Consider the following 24,723-nt stretch of genomic DNA (forward strand, 5'->3'; position numbering starts at 1 on the left):
TAAAATTGGGTTTTAATAGCTTTTTTTATTTATGTATTAGCAAACTCTGCTAAATGGTGCTGAAACATTTGTTTCTAAATCTTGTTCTTACAATAATTAAATGTATTTATCTTATATACTTGTAATATAGTATACCTACTATTAAATGTAGAAGAGTCTCAACAACAGCCACTAGTCAGGACCACCCATATATGTGATATACCTAGTCTTTACAGCCCTATATATCATGACCACCCATATATGTGACATGCCTAGGATGTATGGCCCCATATATCATAACCAAATCAACCAGCATAAAACCCTTAACAGCAAAATAACGTAAGAAAAAGAACATGTTGGTAAACATTTTTCAACCTGCTAATAAATTCATGCTATTGTTGAAGTATGTGTAAAAAACAGCTTGGGAATAAAGTTTGTACACATACTGACATTCATTATTACATATGCCATGTTTCCAAAAGGACAAGCTAGATTGACTTAGGGCTGCTTACCTGTTCACATTCATGTTTATCTCTCTTTGAAATAGGTGGCAAAATTTAAACAAGAGATGTGTTTTTCAGAAACACAATGCCCCCTACTGCGCCGCTTTGATACATGTTTTTTTTACCTTTGCCCTTGAAGGATGACCTTGACCTTGACTTTTCACCATTCAAAATGTGCAGCTCTATGAGATGCACATGCATGCCAAATATCAAGTTGCTATGTGAAGGGACATAGAAGTTATGAGCATTTTTCGAAACCTATACGCGAAACCTAAACTCAAAGTGTGACGGAAGGACAGACAGACACACGGTCCGATCACTATATGCCCTCCTTCGGAGGCATAGAAATGAAAGGTTACAATATAGTTCTTAAATGACAGGTTGCGATGTCAATTTTTTACTTGCAATGGTTTGTGAGAAGCATCATAGTTTTTGCAAAACTGATTTTGTTATCCCATTTTGCGAGTGTACACGTTTAAATTAAGAGCCCTTAATGACTTCCTTAACACACACTGTGATTGTTAATTCAGAGCTCTAGATAAGGATTTGTGAAATTAGTACTGGTACTTCCACTGACAGAAAGAAAAGGAGTAACCCTGAAAATCAATTAGTACCTGTACTACCATATCCAAAAATACAGGTAGTACTGTACTACCTGTGTTCTTGGATATTGAAGGGTGTATAACTGACTTTTCAGAAACATATGCAACAATTATAATAAACATATTTAGCTTCTTTAATTATGACGCAAATACAAAACACATTAAAACTCATAACTAAATACTATTTCTTCATTTTTATTGACAAAACACAAGCCAACACGTAAACTAAGTAATAGAACACTAATATCACTGTCAGAAAAGCTTAAGCAAACACTTCAACTGTAATACAGTCAATCTGATATTAACATGTTTTAGCCTTTTTCCTTGGTTTATATGCTTCACGAAGTCTTTTCTTTCTCCTTTTCTTGTCAGTTAACCATTTTTTCACTGCTGGCACTGGATCAAACTGCTGCAGCTGTGGTCCAAGCATACTGATTTTAAGAAGAACATCAAGTTTATCTGTACTTAAAGAAGCTCTGTATTTAACCTTAAGTCTATTCTGGGCACTAAAAGTACGTTCACATTCTACGCTAGACACTGCCATAACAAGAGCAATAGATGCTAAAATAGCAAAATTTGGCATTAACATTCTATGATGGAGGATAATTTTCTTACAAAGTTTCTGTGTACTATAAGACCTATATGCCCCTTCAATCATTCCTTCCAGTCTGGGCCACTCACTTTTAAGTTTTTCAGGATTGGGAGGAGGGATGCCACCAATGCAATTAAATTGTCCAATATCGGGGCGACAATGTCATTTTCTGAGCAAACACATTGGATTTCATGATGGTTAGACGACCTCATGTAGCCTTATAGTGTTTTTTTTAACAGAAAGCGGCTAAGCTGGCCTCGCTGGCCTCCCCTTGCGCATAGCCATATTGTTTTTGACGGGTTTACGAGTATTGAAAATGACGCGACGGAATAGACATACATATCAAAGTCCAGTCTCAAACTTTTCGGTAATTTTAATTAACGAAAAGCGCCGTTAGGTTACAGACCAACCAATCTCGCCGCGCTGACGCGGACGTATCGATACGGCCAGATGTTTTTCGTAAATGCGTAAAAGGGATATTGAAGTCGTAATTGTACGGCCAGTTTATAAAAATAAATGCGTAAACCTTCATTAAAAAGCCGTATTTACGGCTGTACGGCCCTTATCTAGAGCTCTGAGTTAATTTGTTACTATATCTGCATTATTTATTTTAAGAAAAACTGGATCACTGCACATTCTTAAACTTAACTTTTTAACAATTGATAATGATACATTCTATGTTATGCAGTTCTACCAGTACACACGTACATGTTGCAAAAGGATTTATATCATATTGACGCATGTGCGCAGCGGGTAATCAGATTGCGCGCTGCGGATAATCAGATTATCACCTTCAATCGGAGGCGATTTAATTAACACCCGTCTGATAAGATAACATGATTAATACATTCAATCAGTTGTGATGTAATTAAAACTCCACTGATAGTTTATCTGTGCATTCCGTTGATATCATGTAATAAATGAAACACAAGTTAAATGCCCCGTCTTATATATTTCTTTATAAATTTTAATGGTAATCATACCTGGAGATTGCCACTCTGCATTTTAACGAAAAGTTCTCTGAAGATCTATCAAGTTAAATTTTACATATATTCAATGATAATAAAAGTAATTAATCAAAGGACAATAATCATGTAAATATTGAAGACAGAGTTTTAAAACTTTTACTCTGCACTTCATCTCAAAGCCTTTAATAATTCAATATATGAAATGTCATTTGATTCAATCCATTCAAACTATTTCATGAGTAAGTAGCTATGCTCAGCACATGTAAAAACAAACAAAGGGTAATAATGTTACGTACCTCTGCTTTGAGGTATACCGTATTAATGACTTGATTACTTATAGCTTTCAAATAGCTGTTAATATAGTGTTACGCTTGTTCCATCCGTTTTGAAATATGACACAAGTCCATAGTAAACGTTTAAACAATAATTTATTCATGCGAAGACAATAATCGCAATAAACTTCGTGCGAAGACAATAATCGCAATAAACCACCCGTTAGACAGCAACACAATGTAAGTGATTCCTAACCGCCAGCTTCCCGGTAATTACACTAGGGTAGTATTTACAAAATAAAATGGCGAGTGACGCACAATCAGTCAGTTCTGCGTTCTTGCAGTATTTATGTGTAAATAATACAATAAAAGTGTTAAAATGCTTCCAAAATCAGTGTTACTTAATGTAAACAATCTTCAATTTACTGGATTATTATTATAAAACATGTGATAACGACTAAAAGGTATTTACTTCAAAAAATGAAGGACTCTTACATACATGCCATACGTCCCGGAAATCTGTCAAATGTCCCGGAATTTACAAAATCCATATATACATTTACCTTATCCTAGGCTTAACTGCACCTCGAATCTGTGTATATCTGCAGCGTCTCCATGACAATGCCTACCGGAATAGGCAGACTACGCTACGTGTCAAAATCGATCAATTAACAGGGGTCTTATTATCATATCGATTGTCTCACGTTCGCGGTCAAACCGAAAAGGCGGCATTGTTTAATGTGGTTGTTAATTGACTTTAATCTACTACGTCATTATTTTCCGCTGCGTACGGGCAAAGGATAGTTGTTCACACATCTGAAGTCCAACATCGCTGAGTAAAAAATTAATTGTGATTGGTTGTATGTATTGTGAATTGATTTGAGTTGATGATCTAACGGTACTGTATTGTTGTATTTTTTATTATATAAATGTTATAAATGAATAAAGGCGTATCAACAACTACGCGTTACACACCGGTCTTAACAATAACGCAGTGACGTCACCATCTAAGTTTAGAACGCTTACACTGAAAACACGTGGCTTGTATCTAGTAACGAAAGTAGTAATGTTTAATTTGACGTTAATTGATCAAGTTTATTTCGGATAGGCTTTCGAACTTTTGCAATTAACGATGCAAAACAAAAAAAACGTACCAAAAATGCATATGTCTATAAATATCGCTACATTTTATACATGTCCCGGAAAATCGGCAAAAGTCCCGGACAATTTAACTCAATGTCCCGGAATTGGTCTGAAAAATTACGGCATGTATGGACTCTTAACAAAAATTACGTCTATCCTAGATCTTGACCAAAACTCAACTGTTTACTATTTTTACTTATTGTTCAATACTGATGACCAAAATTGGTCAGTGACCAAGATTCTGGGCAGTGACCAAGATTCTGGTCATTAATGACCAGAATTCTGGGCACCAGTGACCAAAATTGGTCAGTGAGGTGACTGACCATAAATAATGACCAAGAAATTAGAACGATACATGACGTCATTTACCAAATGTCATAACAATGAGACATAATGGCGCCTTATTTAGAAAAACAATGAAAAATACAAAGTATTTAAAATGGATGGCTAACTTCTAGACGAAAGTTCTGGTGATGTTTAGATTATATAGACTCAGTTGTGTACACTTGTCAATTGGTTTAAAAAGTCACATAATGTTACCAGAATGAACAACTTAAAAGGCAGTCATTTGAAAAGGTAAGTGCAACTGTTACACCTGGGGTGTATCATTACCCCCCTCTTAATAAGGCAAAGCTCCTGCTGCCTTACACTTAACTTAATTCATCACGTACAGTTCATTATTAAAAATAGACAAGGTACTTAACTGCATTGTAGATACACATCAATAACTGTTCAATCTATTTAACTACTAGCTTAGTATATAACTGTTAACTGTACTTACTGTTCCTTAAGTATGTTATTGTTCATAAAATGTCAGTTAATTTAAAGTCTTATTCATAGTCTGTATCTGTTCTTTGTAACACAAATTTACAATTTCATGTTTTCACCACAGCAAACATATTTTACAGATTGTTACATATTATTTCCAGAACTAGACATTAATGTCCAATGTCTTTGGTGGATCGATTCTTCCGACATCCTGTGTGGAGTGGATCGACTTGTACCTCTGGTAGAATGGCCCATACGACAGTCGGTGTGGAGTGGATCATCTGATGCCTCTGGTAGAATCGCCCATACGACATTCTGTGTGAAGTGGATCGTCTGATACATCTGGTGGAATTGCCCTGCCGACATCCTCCGTGGAGTGGATCGTCTGATACCATGGGCGTGAAGTGGCTCCCATTGCCTGACATTTGTCGTCTGTCCTTGCCCAGAGCATCCTTGATCACAGTCACATTTCTGATTGATATTTAGTACCAACTGAGATACCAGTCCACTATGGTTCTTTTGAATGTTCATCTTAACATCATGGCAAGAACAGTTCCTATGTTCATTTGTTTTGCAAGGCAATGGTGGTGTTCGATAGTCGCCACTTTTGATGGATTTCTTCTTTGCTCGCACTAGCCTGCTGACCCAAGGCGAAGTTCTTTTCTTGCACACACATTTCTTCTTAATGACCTCTTCATCATTTCGTTGTACATTGGAATGGGTTGAAAGCGCCAGACGAGATTTTTGCTTAAGTGAGGCGGCATCGTTTTTGTTGATGACATTTTTAAATGCTACCACTTTATCAGACACACGTCCTTCATGCTCCTGCCTTATATTAATTCTTCTTATGCTCAGATCCTTCGTATCGTATTCGCTATCATTTTCGGCAAATACGCTGGCTACCCGTCCAATACACTCTGCACGTGTTATTTCTGCACCTCCTTCTTTAACATGCACTTCTATCACTGCTTCACAATCCCCTGGCACTGATGCTTCATCTGCAACTGTTACTTTTCGCATTTGCCTCAGCATTTTCTGTATACAAGGTATTTCTTGGCCTTCTAAAGAAATAATACCGCGACTCAAAATTATATCAGCTGGACTCTCAGCGTTCCCCAACACGTCAAAGCCCAACAGCACGTCATCTTCTATGTCGGCTACTATAGCTTCTTGAAGCCTCTTGACTGGTTCAAGCTGCATTCTGAAGGCTCCTCGACCCATTACCTTTATGGGCATACCCCCAGCTCCCCGCAAACCTATGGCACCAGTTAACTTTGGCTTCTCACTCTCTCTAAGCCGATTGAAGATCCTCGAAGACACAATAGTTTTCGAGGCACCAGTGTCAGTAGTAAAAACGACAGGGGTATCTTCCACTGTACCCTCAATGTACAGGCCATCCCCATAGTCCCTGTCGTTGCAACTGCTCACTGGCTCGGTCGCTGTTGTGGTTTCCTTTTGGCCCTCCAATACTAGATCATTTACATGGACCTCACTTTGGCCGCAAGGGCTGGTCCTTTCCCGTTTAAAGGCTTCTGTTTTTCATCAGCTGTTCTGTTAAAAGCGTTCTTTTGCTCTTGATTGGGGCATTCCCTCGCATAGTGTCCCTTCTGTTGGCATCTGAAGCAAGTCACATCTTTCTTGAAGTTTCTTTTTTGAGGTGTGTTTCGCTCTGCCTCTAGTTTTTCGATCCGCGCCAGAAGCTCTTTTATTGTAGATGATTCGCTCTTGCTCTCATCTTCGTTTTTTACTCGCGAAGGAGTTGTCTTTGCATCTGCCCCCTTAATTGCGAAAGCCTTTTCTTCCTCGTCTGCAACGGTACTATCATAATCGTCGTGTTAAGTTCTCCTAGCATTATAACGGGTTCGCCTTTCAGCTCTGTTTGAGCCCCGGATTTCTATCAGGTTCACGGCAAAATAAACCGCCTCATCTATATTCCACGGTTGTTTGTTAAACTCCACCTAGAATTTGACGTCGTCGTCGTTTAGTCCATCTAGGAATCTTCGTACAAGATCTTCGTCCCTAGTACGCCGATCTCTCCAGCCATGAGCCTTGTCATAGAGTTGCTTCAACTCCGCTGCATACTCTTCGAGAGTCTCGCCATGACGTTGCGACCTTCTGCTGAATTTTGAAGCAAAAGAGCGCGGCGTTTCGATGACACGGAAACAGCTGTCTAGTTCTTCCACTAAAGATTGATAGTAATTTAGCAAGTTTGTGGAGAGTTGCGAGAATGCAAACTGGGCTGCCAAACCTTCGAGTCTGGGTAGCAACTGGTCCAGCATTTCGTCTTGGCTCCAATTGTTCCTTTTTGCGATCGCTTCAAACTGCGATATCCAAGTCACCCAGTCCTCTTTACCACTAAATGATGCCATCTTTACAGGTGGAAGTCTTCGCTGCTGATTTGGACGATGACCATCCATGTAGACAGGAGTCTGGTACTCGTATCTGCCACGGGCATTTTCGCACCTGGTATTTAAAACCCCAGGTTGCGCATACGGCTGTCCCTTGTCAGTTTGCCGTTCGTAATTACGGTCAATCACAAAGCCGTTGTTAAGAAACCGCGGCGCTTGCGGTTCCGGCTGCGACTCCCTCACGTCGGGCACTCTGTTGCCAACTCTAGAATCAACCCGGCTATCACCCGCACTACTTAGATCATCATCTAGATCACCCACACGCCTGTGTACCGTCGCAACAAATGTGTTGTTGTTCGCGTTGTTAGCAGTCGAAGATGTGGTACCCCGCCCTGCTTCCTTCAGCTGCTTTAACTCCACAACGACATCTCCCAAAACGGAAGCCATATTCGACATTTGATCGTGTAGCACTCGTACCCCGTCGTCAGGTACATGTTGACTTCCGTACGCGACCTCCGCGTCCGACTCAGGTGCGTCTTCATCGCCACGAGCCGACGAACCACTTCCGTCACGGAAGGTTTCCTCACTGTCTACCGCCCTCGGATCACTCATATTTGACTTATACGATCGTAATAAATTATTGTATAAAATAACACTTTCAACCCACTGTTTGCACTTTGATTTTTGAAATTACTAGTACGTTTATTTAAAACATATGCCTACATTTGTGTGAACGCGCGTAACAACAGTCCGATGTTTGACCCGAAAAAAGTAACTATTGTATATGTCAAATGGTAGCGTAATAAAAAGTAACAATTTTCACTTTAAACGTAGATAAGCGTCAGATTCATATCGCTGGATTGAGTTTAAAACTTCAATCCCACCGCTGTACCACCAAAAATGTTACGTACCTCTGCTTTGAGGTATACCGTATTAATGACTTGATTACTTATAGCTTTCAAATAGCTGTTAATATAGTGTTACGCTTGTTCCATCCGTTTTGAAATATGACACAAGTCCATAGTAAACGTTTAAACAATAATTTATTCATGCGAAGACAATAATTGCAATAAACTTCGTGCGAAGACAATAATTGCAATAAACCACCCGTTAGACAGCAACACAATGTAAGTGATTCCTAACCGCCAGCTTCCCGGTTATTACACTAGGGTAGTATTTACAAAGTTAATGGCGAGTGACGCACAATCAGTCAGTTCTGCGTTCTTGCAGTATTTATGTGTAAATAATACAATAAAAGTGTTAAAATGCTTCCAAAATCAGTGTAACTTAATGTAAACAATCTTCAATTTACTGGATTATTATTATAAAACATGTGATAACGACTAAAAGGTATTTACTTCGCAAAAATGAATGACTCTTAACAAAAATTACGTCTATCCTAGATCTTGACCAAAACTCAACTGTTTACTGTTTTTACTTATTGTTCAATACTGATGACCAAAATTGGTCAGTGACCAAGATTCTGGGCAGTGACCAAGATTCTGGTCATTAATGACCAGAATTCTGGGCACCAGTGACCAAAATTGGTCAGTGAGGTGACTGACCATAAATAATGACCAAGAAATTAGAACGATACATGACGTCATTTACCAAATGTCATAACAATGAGACATAATAGCGCCTTATTTAGAAAAACAATGAAAAATACAAAGTATTCAAAATGGATGGCTAACTTCTAGACGAAAGTTCTGGTGATGTTTAGATTATATAGACTCAGTTGTGTACACTTGTCAATTGGTTTATAAAGTCACATAATGTTACCAAAATGAACAACTTAAAAGGCAGTCATTTGAAAAGGTAATTAAGTGCAACTGTTACACCTGGGGTGTATCATTAACACTAAATAAAGTCACTGGGCCTTATTGCGTGAACTATATGGCAATAATATAGTTTTGTATTGCTTTTATGTTTTTATTGTGCCATTCTTATTAATGTTTTTGCTGCACCATGCAGGGCTCAACTTTCTGGTAAACTTGTTAGCTAGCGACTTATTTTGTAACCAGTTAAAATTGGGTTTTAGTAGTTTTTTTTTATTTAATATAAACAAACTCTTCTAAATGGCGCTGACACATTTATTGTTTTTTAAACTTGTTCTTACAGTTATTTAATGTAATTATATTATATTATTTTAATACAGTAGACCTTCTGTTAAATGTAGAAGAGTCTCAACAACAGCTACTAGTCAGGACCACCCATATCTATGACATACCTAGTCCTTACAGACCCATGTATCATTAACCAATCAATAACCAAATAAACCGGCGGAAGACCAAACAGTACAAATAATGTATGAAATCTTTTTCAACCGCGTATTTATTTATGCGTATTGTTGTTTTTTTGTTAAAAATCGGGTCCAGTATTCGGCCCCATTTTCAATGGAAACAAGAGTTGCGCGGTCGGAGACATATGCCCCCAAAACAGGACTTTGAACATGTGACCCCAATGTCAATAGGGGTCATCTACAGTCCATGGCCAATGCATATGGGAATTATCAAGCCAATCGGTCAATTTGGTGACGAGTTATTGTTAGATTTTACTGTTTACGATTTTACTTTTTCAATGCACTTTTTCGGCGTAGCTGTTTTAACAAATTGTAAACCTTAAATGACCTTTACCTAACACCAGAAGACACAAATTGATGCATTGGAATTCTCCATAAGCTTATTCAAGAGAAATCCCCTGAATTTGGGCTACATTATCGTGTTTGTGCACAGCGTAAAGGATGGAACACTGTTCAGTGTAAGAAATTCCGGACTACTCTCTGCATGTTCAAACGACACAAACACAAACTGTGGCCCATTTACAATAACGCATACAAATCAGTCAGTACTTGGTCACTAAATTGTCAGGTGACGATATCATTGACTATCGATTAACACAGTTTTGCTTTCAGAATGAGAAAACAAACACCACCAAAATAGTATAGCGTCTCGATACGAGGAAACTTGTTTAATTATCTAACCGCACATGTGTGCCGTACTCGGTCAGCACGTCTATAAATCGTTTTTGATTGCCCAAATAGGCTACCCTTATTTGCAAGTTTGCTATATTTGCTATTTTTTAAATTTAATATCACAAAGCATTGTGCTAAAATGAGCCATTTACAATTAAAACCCGAAAACTGTGAAAATATGTCTTATGTCACATGCGCAAATCAAAGTTATACCTCACCCAGTCTGCGCATTTCTCGGTCTGGTCAGGAGATACATAATGGAACCACAAAACCTGGAGTGATTTAATAGCGGACACCATCAACCATGACCAGATGCATAGGCGGGGCTTAAGCTACGCAAGTCGAAACGACATAATACCCAACTTCGCATGATGGTGCTATGAAAGTGTGATTTGAATGTTTCGAAAGAAAACTGCGTGCTAATCAAATATTAACATTCCATATATGTCGATGTTGAGAAATAAACTCATAATAAGCATTGATATAATACACACAATGATAATTCCTGTTAGTCCTTCAGCCAAGTACCCAAAATTTAGGTGGGGTGTACCAGTAAGGGGGGACAACTACACCTATATATCTAGGAAGATGCATGCCAGTAGCATATGAAAATTAAGAAATTTCCAATATAAATACATCCAGAGAATCATAGCTACAAATAAATATATTTTTAAGTGCAACCTATCCAACACAAATCTATGTGATATGTGTAGTGAACATATTGAAACAATAGAACACCTTTTCTGGGAGTGTAAATATATTCAATCTCTATGGAATCAATTGACAAACTTTCTAGAGAAACAACAATTAAATGTTAAACTATCTCTCTTAGACAACAGTTTAGGCATAGACATCAGTTTAGGGGTAAATACCTTCAAAATACAAGAGGTTAAAAATGCTGTGAATTACATTATTATATTAATGAAATATTTTATATCCAGTATGAAATGCAGAAAACAAACACCCATCATGAACTGTTTCATCAATTTCTAAAATTAAAGATGCAAATTGAAAAAGAAATAGCCCTCAACAACGATAAACTTCATATATTTGAACTTAAATGGAAACATATTAAACTTTCATAAACAAGTCCAGTTTGCTTTCTACCCACTTTATGCAACTCATATTTATTCATAATTATTCTGTTTTTTTTAAATAACTGTCACAAACAACTAAAGAAAAAAATACACATTAACTCTTTTTTTAATCAAAAAGAAACCACAAGTCCTAAAAAAGTATATATTAGCATATCTTGTATAACATGTTTGAACATTATTGCTGCTACGTGGTATCACTTTGTTTTATTATCATAAACATGTATACATTGTATGTATTATATTGAGTAAAAAAAATAAATAATAAAAAGCATATGAAAATGGTTGATAACAGTCTGGTTCTGGCAGCTTTTTTTTTTATGTCCTCCACCACTTTAGTTGGGGACATATTGTTTTTGCCCTGTCCGTTGGTTTGTTTGTTTGCCCCAAAATTAACATTTGCCATATCGTTTGCAATATTGAAGATAGCAACTTCATATTTGACATGCATATGTACCTCATAGAGCTGCACATTTTGAGTGGTGAAAGGTCAAGGTCAAGGTCATCCTTCAAGGTCAAAGGTAAAATAAATGGGGACATAGTGTTTCACAAACACATCGCTTGTTTCTCCTTTGAAGATGGGGCATCACACAGCTTAATTTTCATAAATGTTTCAAGTTATGGGGATGCAAAACCAAGACAAAGCACATGGAAACCGAGTCTATATTGTTATTGATCCTAGTTATTCCAGCGAAAATTTCCAGTAAAACTCTTTTACAATGTAAATAAACAGTAAAAAGCACAAACACACAGAAAATGTGTTGGAATATGTTGAATATCGATTTCAGTTCACTTGTGATCACTCGTGACTTAAAATGGATATTCCACCGAAACCGACACATATCCTCTATGTTATAAAAGGAATGGATAACCCAATCAATATTAAGGACACATTATGTGTCTGTCTTTGGTCAAAGACACTTGGGATAATTCAGTAGCTTTTGATAATCCTCTAATGTTCGATACAAATAAGCAAGAAACCAAACAGTTATAAGAAAACAAGATTCATATGATATGAATCTAAAAGTCTGCACCAACTGAATCCCGGTTTTGAGCCAAGATGTTGTTATTACAGAAGTGTTTTGTTACAGTCTTAACCTTAAGGGCGATTTATCTGTTATTCCATTCATGCATAATAAACAATGACAAGGCATTCAGCTATGTAGTTGTTAGTACCCCTCACAATGGCTAATGTCATGAGCAACGATGATCGCAATCTAGTAAACAACCATCTAGGGAAGTAAATTGTTCTTCAAAATTATTTGAATACCCCAAACACAAATACGGGGAAGTTATGTATCATTATCATGATTTAACGATTACCAAAACAGGAAATTTTGTATGCGTCTTTTGCTAAGCTTCACAAGATAGAAATCTAAATGCGCAGTCTAAATCATTCAATTTTAACTAGAATACCACATGTAACAAAACATGTAATCCCTTCATAGCCTCATGAGAGTGTTGCAAGATGTTATTTTGAAACATCAGGAAGTTAATATTAATTCCTTCAATTATTTTTTGGGAACACACCCACTTGTTAAGGAAAAGGTTAACACATTAACACAAGAATTGTGTCCCCTACCAGTGAACCTTGATCAAGTGAATATAAAGTGCACTATATACATACTGTCCTAAACTAAACAAATACAGAGATCTAGATTAGGAATGAGGAAACAGTACTCTTCAAAAAGGCGGTTATTAGAAATCTAAATTAAAGAGACATGTTGGTTTTGGAAGATCATCAGATTGTAATTCACAAGAGACCATATAAGTTTTTTTCTTACAAATGACATAACCACAAGTGAACATATATATTTCCTATTATCAAGAGTGAATACAAAACAATAATCTATAGAAACCCTATATGTGTTTTTCTATTGAATGCTTTTTACACTGTATATGTAAATTTTAAGAGTCAAAATTGGAGAATTTTGCTCTAATTATGATATGATAACCTCCAAAATGGACATCATTTAACAGTATACCATTGAATATTATCAATAATGTTCACTGTTATGTTCCACTGTTTGTAACAGTTTTTCATCATTTTCAAATAACTGATATTTCCTTTTAAACTACAGAAAAGCATTTAAATAAAGGAGTATCATTACTACAGTACAGCCAACGCGGCACAAACATAATCCGCGGCTACGCCACGGCCAGATTATTAGTACGCGGCGGTCGAATCGTGTGTTCATGCGGCGTATTGCCGTGGCACTCGGCATCGATCCGCGTAATGACGCCGAGCCTGTATTAACTTCACGTACTTTCGAGGAGTAAATCCGCCGCATGCGTACGCGGCGGATCGAGTGAAAAGATATCCACCTACATGTACATACATGTATGTGTAGCGTAGAAACCAAGATTTATGCTGGTTTCATCATTATTATTTTCACGTTTTAATAAGGGATAAGACACATAATGCCCTTTAACAAATTATCGTTGAATTAATTGCGCGCAACTGTTAATGTTTCGTTCAATTATCAAATTATCATTATTAAATTTGTAATCGGAAACACACTTCCGAACTTTAATGCTAACGCGACCTTTGGCAAATTCTAGCGTCAAGTAAACAGTGCTAAAATATCCTTTGTTTCATAAAAAGCGCGCGAAAATTATGCAGACATGTAGAACGTCGTTTGGAAAGTGTGGGTGTATTTTGTGTTGTATAAATACATGAACATCACGTCAGGCGTAAATCTCGTGTTCAGTGGGGAAAAAAAACACGCCCCGATTAGACGTTATTTCATCAACTCTTTAAAAAGTAACAAATGCCAAAATGTATTTGATACTTAAGGAAATATGGCGAATGTTTGTGTATCGTAAATATTTACCAGCATTTGCTTTAAAACTGGAATATACATGATTATCGAGTAATTAGTAGGGATATCAACTGTACAATATTAACAAAATAAAACATGATTATATACGCTTATTCAAGCAATAGTTATAATAAGCTGATAATTAACAAAACAACAAATACGTCTTCACCGTCTTGATTATTGATGCGGCTTCAAACTGCTAATTTTCTCAGCTTAAATATAATAGCAAAATCAACATGAAATTAATTTATAAATCCACCATATGCTGGAGCCTTGACCACTTGTATGTGCAAAAACATAATTACGTGACCTTGTTTATGTGTGAAATACATACACTACGGGCGGGAAACAAACTTAATTGGCCAGACACATTAACTATGCTTACATGTATATGCTAATCCGCGCACAATAAATTTATTATGATTTTAATTATTATTATAATTGTTCTTTCAAAATTTGTTAATTACATGTAACTAATAATTTTAACAAGGGCTGTTTGTAAAACATGCATGCCCCCCATATGGTGCTGGCTGTTGTAGTGGAAGCCATTGTGTGAATACGATTTTTGTCACTGTGACCTTGACCTTTGACCTAGTGAAAATCAATAGGTGTCATCTGCGGGTCACGATCAATGTACCTATGAAGTGTCATGATCCTAGGCAAAAGCATTCTTGAGTTATCATCCGAAAATCATTTTACTATTTCGGGTCACCGTGACCTTGACCTTTGACCTTGTGACCTCAAAATCAATAGGGGTAATCTGCAAGTCATGATCAATCTACCTGTGAAGTTTCATGATCCTAGGCGTATGCGTTCTTGAGTTATCATCCGAAAACCATTTTACTATTTCGGGTCACCGTGACCTTGACCTTTGACCTAGTGACCTCAAAATCAATAGGGGTCATCTGCGAGTCATGATCAATGTACCTATGAAGTTTCATGATCCTAGGCCCAAGCGTTCTTGAGTTATAGTCTGACAACCACCTGGTGGACGGACCGACCGACCGACAGACCGACATGAGCAAAGCAATATACCCCCTCTTCTTCGAAGGGGGGCATAAAAAGATATTTTATTTCATGATGCGCATCGGCTCGGCATCATGTCGCGGATCGCGGCATGCCTCGGCGGACAGATGTGAAGCTTCGCGGCGAAATGCGACTTGCCGCCGCATACTGAGGCGGCTTCAACGACTGACGGGGCATCGACTCGTTTAGCCTTGCCGCCGAGGATCGCGAAATACGTTTGTTCCGCGTTGGCTGTACTGTAATTGTGCAAAGAAATAAAGTTTTAATTAAAGATCACAAAACCATTATGGTTGTTTTAGTAATCTAATGAGTCTATATTTCGCAGTTTTTTAAGTTTGTTAAATACTTAAATTATGCAGTTTATCCAATAATTTATATAACTGATCACTCTTCATGCACGATAAAAAATACATATCAGTATCATGAAACAATGATAAATTTGAAAAACATCCTCTTAATTAAATTTGCTAACGTAACTTGGGGGGGGGGATTCTTAATGCACATGCAATTTCCATTGAAAAGTGTAGCTATCTAGACACCAAATAAAAGATACCAAACATACAGAATTAGAAAACTAGTATAATATATCGTGGACCTGACTGTATAGCTGGTACCAGTTGCCTCCCCTGTTGAACAACCAATTTAGATACACTAAGTTATTAGAAATTTGGTATGAAGAAAAGTAAGTGTTTTGCATCAACGCCTAACAAGGGTCAGGTGTAAGTCCCAATGCCCCCAAAATATTGTTTACACCCAAAAGTGGAATATTGGCTTTCAAAGTAGGGGAAAACATACATTTATTTATTGAAAAAGGAAAATTAACAACCCAAAATATTGCCTTTTTTAGTTATAGAGTAATGTTAAAAGATAAAATAATAACAAAGAACACAGGTTCTTCATCACAGAAAAAGAAATTATTCTTCTTGTACTCGGCTATTCCTTCCAATGTCCACTATAAATATATAAGTCTGTTTGTAAAAAAGTGTATCCTTATTGAGTTTACTTGCTTTTCACACTTCAATAAAACAAAGGGCAATTACCCAATTGATATCAGAGAAAGAGGTATGTACTCTTCACTTCCTTACAAAGTCTTCTATCATTACATGAAGTTTCATTGGAATTAATTAAAAACTTGTTGAGTTATGATATGCACATTACAATTACACTATTAAGATGTGCTCTTCAACAGAAATAAACAAAAGAAATGACTCCCAAAATGCTGGAGTCAGTAATAGTTTTTGCAATCTGCACTTACCCAAAATCTTGTCTGTTGACGTTTGCCGCTTCATCTAACTATGTTCAATCCCAATAGGCAAGAAATAATCAAAGGGTATATACTAAAAACAATGTAAATATTCAAGAAAGAATTATGATACTTTTACTCAACGCTCCAAATAATTATCTGAAGTCTAATTTGAATATATTCAATACTTTTGAAAGCGAGATTATACGATTTTGTCAAATATTTATGAATTTATATAAAATGTGTTAACAACTTATTATACATATATTTCAATATAAATTTAAAGAAAAGTTAAGAAGAACATGTGTTGGAATTAAGCCAAATATTTACTTCTGAAATCAAAAATGTCTGTACAGTCGAATTCGCCAGCATGTATATAATGCATGTACGATATAAATCTAAATTTAGGTTTAGTGCAGATTCCCTTATACAACACAAAGACACAATTTCGGATCATTTTAATTTCCTGCAACAATATCTCTTCATACGACACACAAACACTCTGATCCTAATACAAAGACGAATGTTTCGGTTATTGTAGGAAAATATGTACGAAATATCTTCGTCACACGCGGCTCGGGCCGCTTATTTGTCTTTGCTGCATGATTTTATGAAATTAGTCTGCAATATATTACAATTTAACACACACACAAGTCGTATAATCTCGCTTTTAGCACATGACCATTTCAGTAAGAAGTTATCATCCCAGCACAATAAAAATAAGTGAAGTGCAATACAAAAAATAAAGACTTCTGGTACTAAGCTGTACCATGCTCTTACAGTACAGCCAACGTGGCACAAACATTATCCGCGGCTACGCCACGGCCAGATTATTAGTACGCGGCGGCCAAATCGTGTGTTCACGCGGCGTATCGCCGTGGCACTCGGCATCGATCCGCGCAACGACGCCGAGTCTGTATTAACCTCGCGTACTTTCGCGGAGTAAATCCGCCGCATACGTACGCGGCGGATCGAGTGAAAAGATATCCACCTACATGTACATACATGTTTGTGTAGCTGAGAATTAATTACACGCAACTGTTAATGTTTCGTTCGATTATCATTATTAAATTTGTAATCCGAAACACTCTTTCGAATTTTTATGCAAACGCGACCTTTGGCAAATTCTAGCGTCAAATAAACAGTGCTAAAATATCCTTTGTTTCATAAAAGCGCGCGAAAATTATGCAGACATGTAGAACGTCGTTTGAAAAGTTTGGGTGTATTTTGTGTTGTATAAATACATGAACATCATGTCAGGCGTAAATCGCGTGTTCAGTGGGAAAAAAAACGCCGTGATTAGAGGTTATTTCATCATCTCTATAAAAAGTAACAAATGCCAAAATAATTTGATACCTAAGGAAATATCGAGAATGTATGTGTATCGCAAATATTTACCAGCAATTGCTTTAAAACTGTAATATACGGGATTATCGGGTAATTAGTAGCGATATTAACTGTATAATATGAACAAAATAAAACATGTTTATATACGCATATTCAAACAATAGTTATAATAAGCTGATAATTAAGAAAACAACAAATACGTCGTCACCGTCTTGATTATTGATGTGGCTTCAAACTGCTAATTTTCTCAGCTAAAATAAAATAGCAAAATCAACATGCAATTAATTTATAAATCCACCATATGCTGGAGCCTTGACCACTTGTATGTGCGAAAACATAATTACGTGACCTTGTTTATGTGTGAAATACATACACTACGGGCGGGAAACAAACTTAATTGGCCAGACACATTAACTATGCTTACATGTATATGCTAATACAATCCGCGCACAATAAATTTCTTATGATTTTAATTATTATTATAATTGTTCTTTCAAAATTTGTTAACTACATGTAACTAATAATTTTAAAAAGATTTTTTATTTCATGATGCGCATCGACTCAGCATCATGTCGCGGATCGCGGCATGCCTCGGTGGACAGATGCGAAGTTTTGCGCATACTGACGCGGCTTCAACGAGTGACGCGGCATCGACTCGTTTTGCCTTGCCGCCGCAGATCGCGAAATACGTTTGTTCCGCTTTCGCTGTACTGTACTTTCAATTTCCCATATACAAATATAACGTTTTATGTTCATCTCTTGAAACAAGAAATATCTTTTAAAAAGATATACGGCGTTGATTGTGGTTTGAGTTTATGAAAGGTAAAGAGTTCAATGAATGAGATCAAGGATAGCGAATGTCTTTTTCTGTGCAGTTCTTAGCTGCATCACACGCAGTATGGGATGTTACGCGGAGTTTTTGCGGCTTATTTTACATTATTACATATTGCTGGTCATAAACCTATAGATAAAAAACAGAAAACCAAAAGAAGAATGGAAGTGAAATGAAAACATATGAGTCAACATGCGAAGTATCCATACATATTTTAAATATTTATACGCGCGTTCTTCGAACAAACCTGTTTTAGTGGTTTGTCCGGCATTGCTATTTCATTCAAGTATAAACAGTATCTAGAATCATCGCGCTAATGCTTAATACATTAGTCAATATGGTAGAATAATTCTCGTTAAATTAATTAAAAATAATAGTTATCATGGTATATATTGTTGAAAACACATTAAGAATCTATTATTGACATACCATAATTATATTGCTGAATATCTTCATTTAACATATTTCTGGTCTAAAGAAAATTCCAGATCACCTAGTTCACGCTATAGCTTCTTTATTATATAACGATTATTTTACTGGCCACGAACTCCGGTCAGCACATACGGTAGTCGTGAAGACGCAGCGATGACCTGTAAATAAACTCTGACATTCACACACACTACCGCAAACTGACGAAGGTGTAAAATCTACGCACAAACTGTATTGATGTGAAGAGTTGAGTGTAAAACTGTTCTATCTATCATGCCTTTTCATAAGAGATAAAATTGTTTCATGCTGAACACGCAGTAAAAGAGTGTTAGAAAGATGCGGCCATGTTTCCAATGTTCTGGTGGTATTCTCAAATCAGCCAATGCCAATGGACTAAATGAAGTGTATTCATTCGTGGGTAGCCACGGGCATTTTTATGAATGCAACCTAAAGGTCACCTTAGGTCAAAAGTGACGTTAAACAGCTACGCCGAAAAAGGCGATAACTCTGTAAACACTGAAAGGATTTGTTGTACTTGTGATCAGCATTTTTTCTTAAAGCTATCTGCAATACATATGATGCTTCATTTAATATATTTAATACTTGCAGAGTCAAAAGGTAACACAACTCTGAGCACGTATCTCATAGGTGTTACGTTGAATGTTATAGACAATATACTGTATGTATAGTACCTGAACAATAAAGCTACCCGTCTGTAGATCTGCCATAGTCATTAGCACTTTTCTATGGAATTCCATAGAAAATATTATGGAATTCTACGGAAATCGATGGAAATCCATGGAATTTGATGGAATTCCATCCACTTGCCAATTTTCCATCTGAAGCTGTTATGGAATTCCACGGAATCTTGACTAAAATTCCATGCATTTCCACGGAATGTATGGAAAACACCATGGAAAGTTGGACTTAGCCATTTTTTTTCAACGGAAATCGTTATGGAAAATAACTTATACATTTTCTTGGATGGAAATCAATGGAAAATAACTTAGAAAATTTTCGCTGGTTGTCTGAAATGTATTTGTAGTTTAATACATGTATGAATTTATTTGCATCATGTATTTTGTATTTAAAAGAAAATGCAATAAAGATAATTATAAATTTGTTCTAGAAATTGGAACAGTTCTTGAACTGTTCCATATTTGTGTTCTAAAACGTATGTTCTGGAATTGTTCCAAAACAGTTTTTTTAGAATAAATCCAGAACATTTGTGGAAAATGGCTTAGGACTGAAACTGTTCCAATAATTTCAATTTTTAGAACATTTCAAGGACAAAATATGGTTAAAAATTTCTAAAAATGTTTTAAAATGTAGTTCTAGAACACATCTAGAACGCTTTAAGAACCAGTAAGTTCTACAAAAGTTCTTATGGGGAATAAGAACACATATAGAACACCTTACACTTACAAATAGCCAAATAGACTTCATAGTAGCGACAGCAGCAGCAGCAGTAGTAGTAGTAGTTGTAGTAGCTGTATTAGTAGTAGTAGTTGTTGTTGTTGTAGTAGGTGTTGTTGTTGTAGTAATTGATGTAGTAGCAGTAGTGTTTTTTATATCAGTAGAGGTTGTGGTGGTAGTAGTCATAGTAGAAGTAGTAGCATTAACAGTTTCTGTAGCAATAGTAGTAGCAATAGAAGTAGCAGTAGTAGCAGTTGTTGCTGTAGTAGCAGTTGTTGCTGCTGCTGTTGCTGCTGTTGTTGTTGCTGCTGCTGTTGTTGCTGCTGTTGCTGCTGTTATTGTTGCTGTTGTTGTTGGTGGTGGTGTTGTTGATGCTGTAGTAATTAAAGTAGTAGTTCTGCAGAACTAGGAGTAGTTGTTACTTTCAAAGCAATTTCTACAAGTTTAAATTCCTTAACCCTGTCCAAGTGGTATACACACTGTTTTTTTCTCAATATCAAACTCAGCCAGTCCAGGTTGTCAAATAACAATCTATCTGATAAGCCAAGCATGTGTTGTACATCAGATGTTGGGTATGTTTGCTGCAAATCTATTGGTTATAAGATATAACAGCCTTTTCTAATTGGCTGAATTCAAATACAGAAAGTTTACCTGTTAGATTGAAACATGAAACATGGTGGACAATGTACTGGTTTAACTTGTTAAAATAAAGTTAAAGACATTTAACAAACAGAAGAGTCATTAGTTTTTCCATTAAAAACACTTTCTTAAAATACTTATGTATTTATATCATTTGGAAAGTGACATGAAATATTGCTAAAGAGTGATGCATACAGTGTTTGAGCAGTCTGTCTAGGAATAGAACAACAACTGAAGGTTTGTGATTTTTATTATTTCTAAATATTCCTTTAAATTTAATCTTCTTTTGACATTATTGTAGACCTTTTTATGTGATATTTGAGGTTTTAGTATGGCAAATATTAGTTTAAAAGCAGCTGTCACCCAAATTTTCACTTAGTGGAGTTTGCAGGTTGAAAAAGGAAGTAATAAGACCTATGTGGAGAAATTAATAACGTTGAATGTAGTATCGGAATTTAATCATGCAAGGTTATGGAACTGCAGGCTAAGGAAGTTTTTTACTGTGCATGTTGAGCACTCAATGCTCATTAATGGTGTTAATGTTTATTATTATCCCCCGCCATAGGCGGAGGGATATTATTTTGGCGTTGTCTGTTCGTCCTTCCATCCTTTCGATTGTCCGTCTTTCCATCCGTCCGTAGTCATATCTTGGAAGTGCTTTGGCAGATTTCACTGAAACTTGGTATGAGTATGTATATTGATAAGAGGATGATGCATGCCAAATGGCATTGTACACCATTAGTTAATAACAGAGTTATGGCCCTTTGTATCTTGAAAAAATGCTTTTTGTGTGTCCAAGGCCATCTCCTGGAAGTGCTTTGGCGGATTTCATTGAAACCTGGTTCGAGTATATATATGGATAAGAGGATGATGCCCGCCAAATGGAATTGTACACCATCTGTTAAAAACGGGGTTATGGCCCTTTGTATCTTTAAAAAATGCTTGTTTAAGTGTCAAATATAATACTTATGTGTCCAGAAGCATGTTGGCGGGGGATATCAATTCAACGTATTTGCTTGTAAATAAAAAATTAAACCAATGGAATTGGTTTTTAGGTATCTGAGTGTGCATTTTCATACCAATAGAATAACACATCATTCTAATTATAGCAATAATAAATGTGTACTAATCATACCAACAAATTAAGTTATGCTTAGTGCTTTGCGATGTATTCACTTCGTTTTTAGTTCTCTTTCTAAAGACCATTTAACAACTTAATATTTAAAACAATTCATGAATTACGTCTCCTATACATTTTCATTATGTGCTTTAATTACCATTGACCAGTTGATGGAAGATACTGCAGAGTTTGGCAGGGAAATAATCCAACAGCAAAGCGGCTCTTTAAGCGCATTTACCTAGAGGACTTACAGGGCCACAAATTCATGGTAAATATTGTCATGCCCTGGGCTAGATAAATTATTTAATGTTAACCACCTGAAAGTATTTTGTCTTTTTGGAATTCAATATATTAGTCTAAGTCATTTACACTTTTCTGGATCCTGGGATAACTTTAAAAGTTCTAAGTATTTTTTCATGAAACTTGAAACATGAACAGATGACAATAAGGACATTTTGCACGCCATTTCATGTTGTTTATAATGCAAGAATTCTGGTTGCTATGGCAACAAATATATTTAACAAACTTAAAATAGTGAAGTTTAACAGGTAGGGGACCATATTGCTTTGCAATCTCTTGTTATAGTTTGAATGTAAATAACTCTTTGCTTTAGACATTTTTATGATTTTATTATTCTGTAGAGCACATGTGAGCAGTATACAATGTACCTCATACCAAAAAGGACCCGGAGGCAGTGACTGGTGTTCCATATTCTCAGAAGAAAAGGAAAATGGCAGTGGAAGACTTGGACAAACATTTTTAGCCTCTGTGTTAAGCCTGGCAGTCTGTGGCTGGTGACATGTTTTATTTTGGTTACTTCTTGTATAAAAAAGACCAGTTATTTTTTTTGTGAATTGTATTTTGTGTTTGTTTTTTGTCTTAATTTATTTGTTTTATTTTTTAATTTAGGAATTTGAAACTTGGATAATTGAATTAAGTCCGTGTTCAACAGTACTGAGCATAGTATAATAAATAACAAATTTACAACAGTTGTTAATTTGTTATGTATTATAATTAACTATGCTCAGTACTTGAATACTGGCTGTCTGCATGGGAATTTGTTTTCTAGAAAGTTGGTTTCAGACTTAAATATTTGAAGTTAACCTTCGGAACTTTTCAAGAATTGTACTGGAACACATCAACTAGAACTGAACTTCTGTAATCGTACTGAAAGTGTTCTAGAATTAATAAGGAACAGTTGTTGAACGTTAAAATTTATGAGAAAAAACTCTAGAACAATTGTGCGTGATGTGTGTGTGCATGTAATTGTGTGTGTTTATGAACATATGCGAGAAAGGAAGTATACTTGTCATAAGAGAAATGTAAAATTCTACTTCTATGTTTTATATTGTGCCTTTTATAAGTTTTTCTGTTCTCACCTGTATATGCGTGCATGTTTATGGATGTGTTTTTGAATGTGTGCATGCATGCCTGTGGTTAAGAGAGTTGGTACTTTATGAAAATGTAAAACCACTCATTTTTGAATATGTACTGTGACTGCATGTGTGTGGTTAATGATTGATGCCAGATCTTGTTCTTGTTTAACTTCTATTATGAAACCTTTAGTTACATTCACATTTGTTTTTCAAAATCAATAAAATGCCTTTGATCTATAATCTGTTTTTTTTCTATTTTATTCCAGCTTTTTATTAAATTCCATAGCTTTTCACGGAATTCCACGGCATTCTATGGAATTCCACGGCATTCCATGGAATTCCACGGCATTCCATGGAATTCCACGGCGTTCCATGGAATTCCACGGCGTTCCATGGAATTCCACTGCGTTCTATGGAATTCCACGGCGTTCTATGGAATTCCACGGCATTTTATGGAATTCCACGACATTATATGGAATGCCACGGAATTCTATGGAATTCCACGACATTTTATGGAATTCCATCCCATATCAAGTCCCCCTTCTGTTTTTTTTTCACTTTTCCATTGATTGCATGGAATCGGATGGAAAGTTAGTGCCAATACTCCACGGAATTCCATCTAACGATTTCCATAGAATTCCATATGATTCCACGGCAGATCTACAGACGGGCATTGTATTAAATATATCTGAAGATTTAAATAGTTTAAATAGTTTCTGTAATCGATTTGATCATCACATATTTTTTTTTAATAAATACATACATCTGTTATTTGATAATAAATAACAACAAAGTTCAATCTTTTAAAATTGAAATTAAAAGCTGCAAACTCATTTGAACGTGACATAAATTCAATTACTATGTAAAACAACTTAGTTAAACAATAGTTACACCATTAAGATAACAATTAAAGACCGATAATGGACTAATAATTAATGTTATCAATATTATGATATAAACTAATCATAATCAATCAAATACTTCTCATTTAAACACACTCAAACATACTGAAAGTCTCACAGAATATAACAAACAAAAAGGCCTGAAACGCCGATATTCCACCTGAGATACAAAGGAACTGACATGTTCTGTGCAACCCAAGATATCATTAGAACAAAATAATGTCCCAACCAAGTTTCATGAAGTGTGAATAATAAATATTACTTTAATAGTGCTAACAAGGTTTTACTATAATAGCCATATAAGGATAAATTTCCCGCCCCCTGGTGC

General features: G+C 36.0%; 1 protein-coding gene and 1 long non-coding RNA gene across 2 annotated transcripts in view; both read left to right on the forward strand.

The window, feature by feature from the left end:
- The window catches only part of LOC127864596 (uncharacterized), a 766,023-nt gene that overhangs the window by 515,323 nt on the left and 225,977 nt on the right, over positions 1-24,723 (forward strand). The window lies entirely within an intron of this gene.
- LOC127862825 (uncharacterized) overlaps positions 20,158-24,723 on the forward strand; it is a 99,877-nt gene continuing 95,311 nt past the window's right edge. Inside the window, exon 1 of the long non-coding RNA XR_008040812.1 lies at positions 20,158-21,234. This is a non-coding gene — a long non-coding RNA (uncharacterized LOC127862825). The remainder of the gene's footprint in view (positions 21,235-24,723) is intronic.

The sequence above is a fragment of the Dreissena polymorpha genome, chromosome 1 (assembly GCF_020536995.1).
Source record: "Dreissena polymorpha isolate Duluth1 chromosome 1, UMN_Dpol_1.0, whole genome shotgun sequence".
In the NCBI taxonomy this organism is placed as follows: Eukaryota; Metazoa; Mollusca; class Bivalvia; order Myida; family Dreissenidae; genus Dreissena; species Dreissena polymorpha.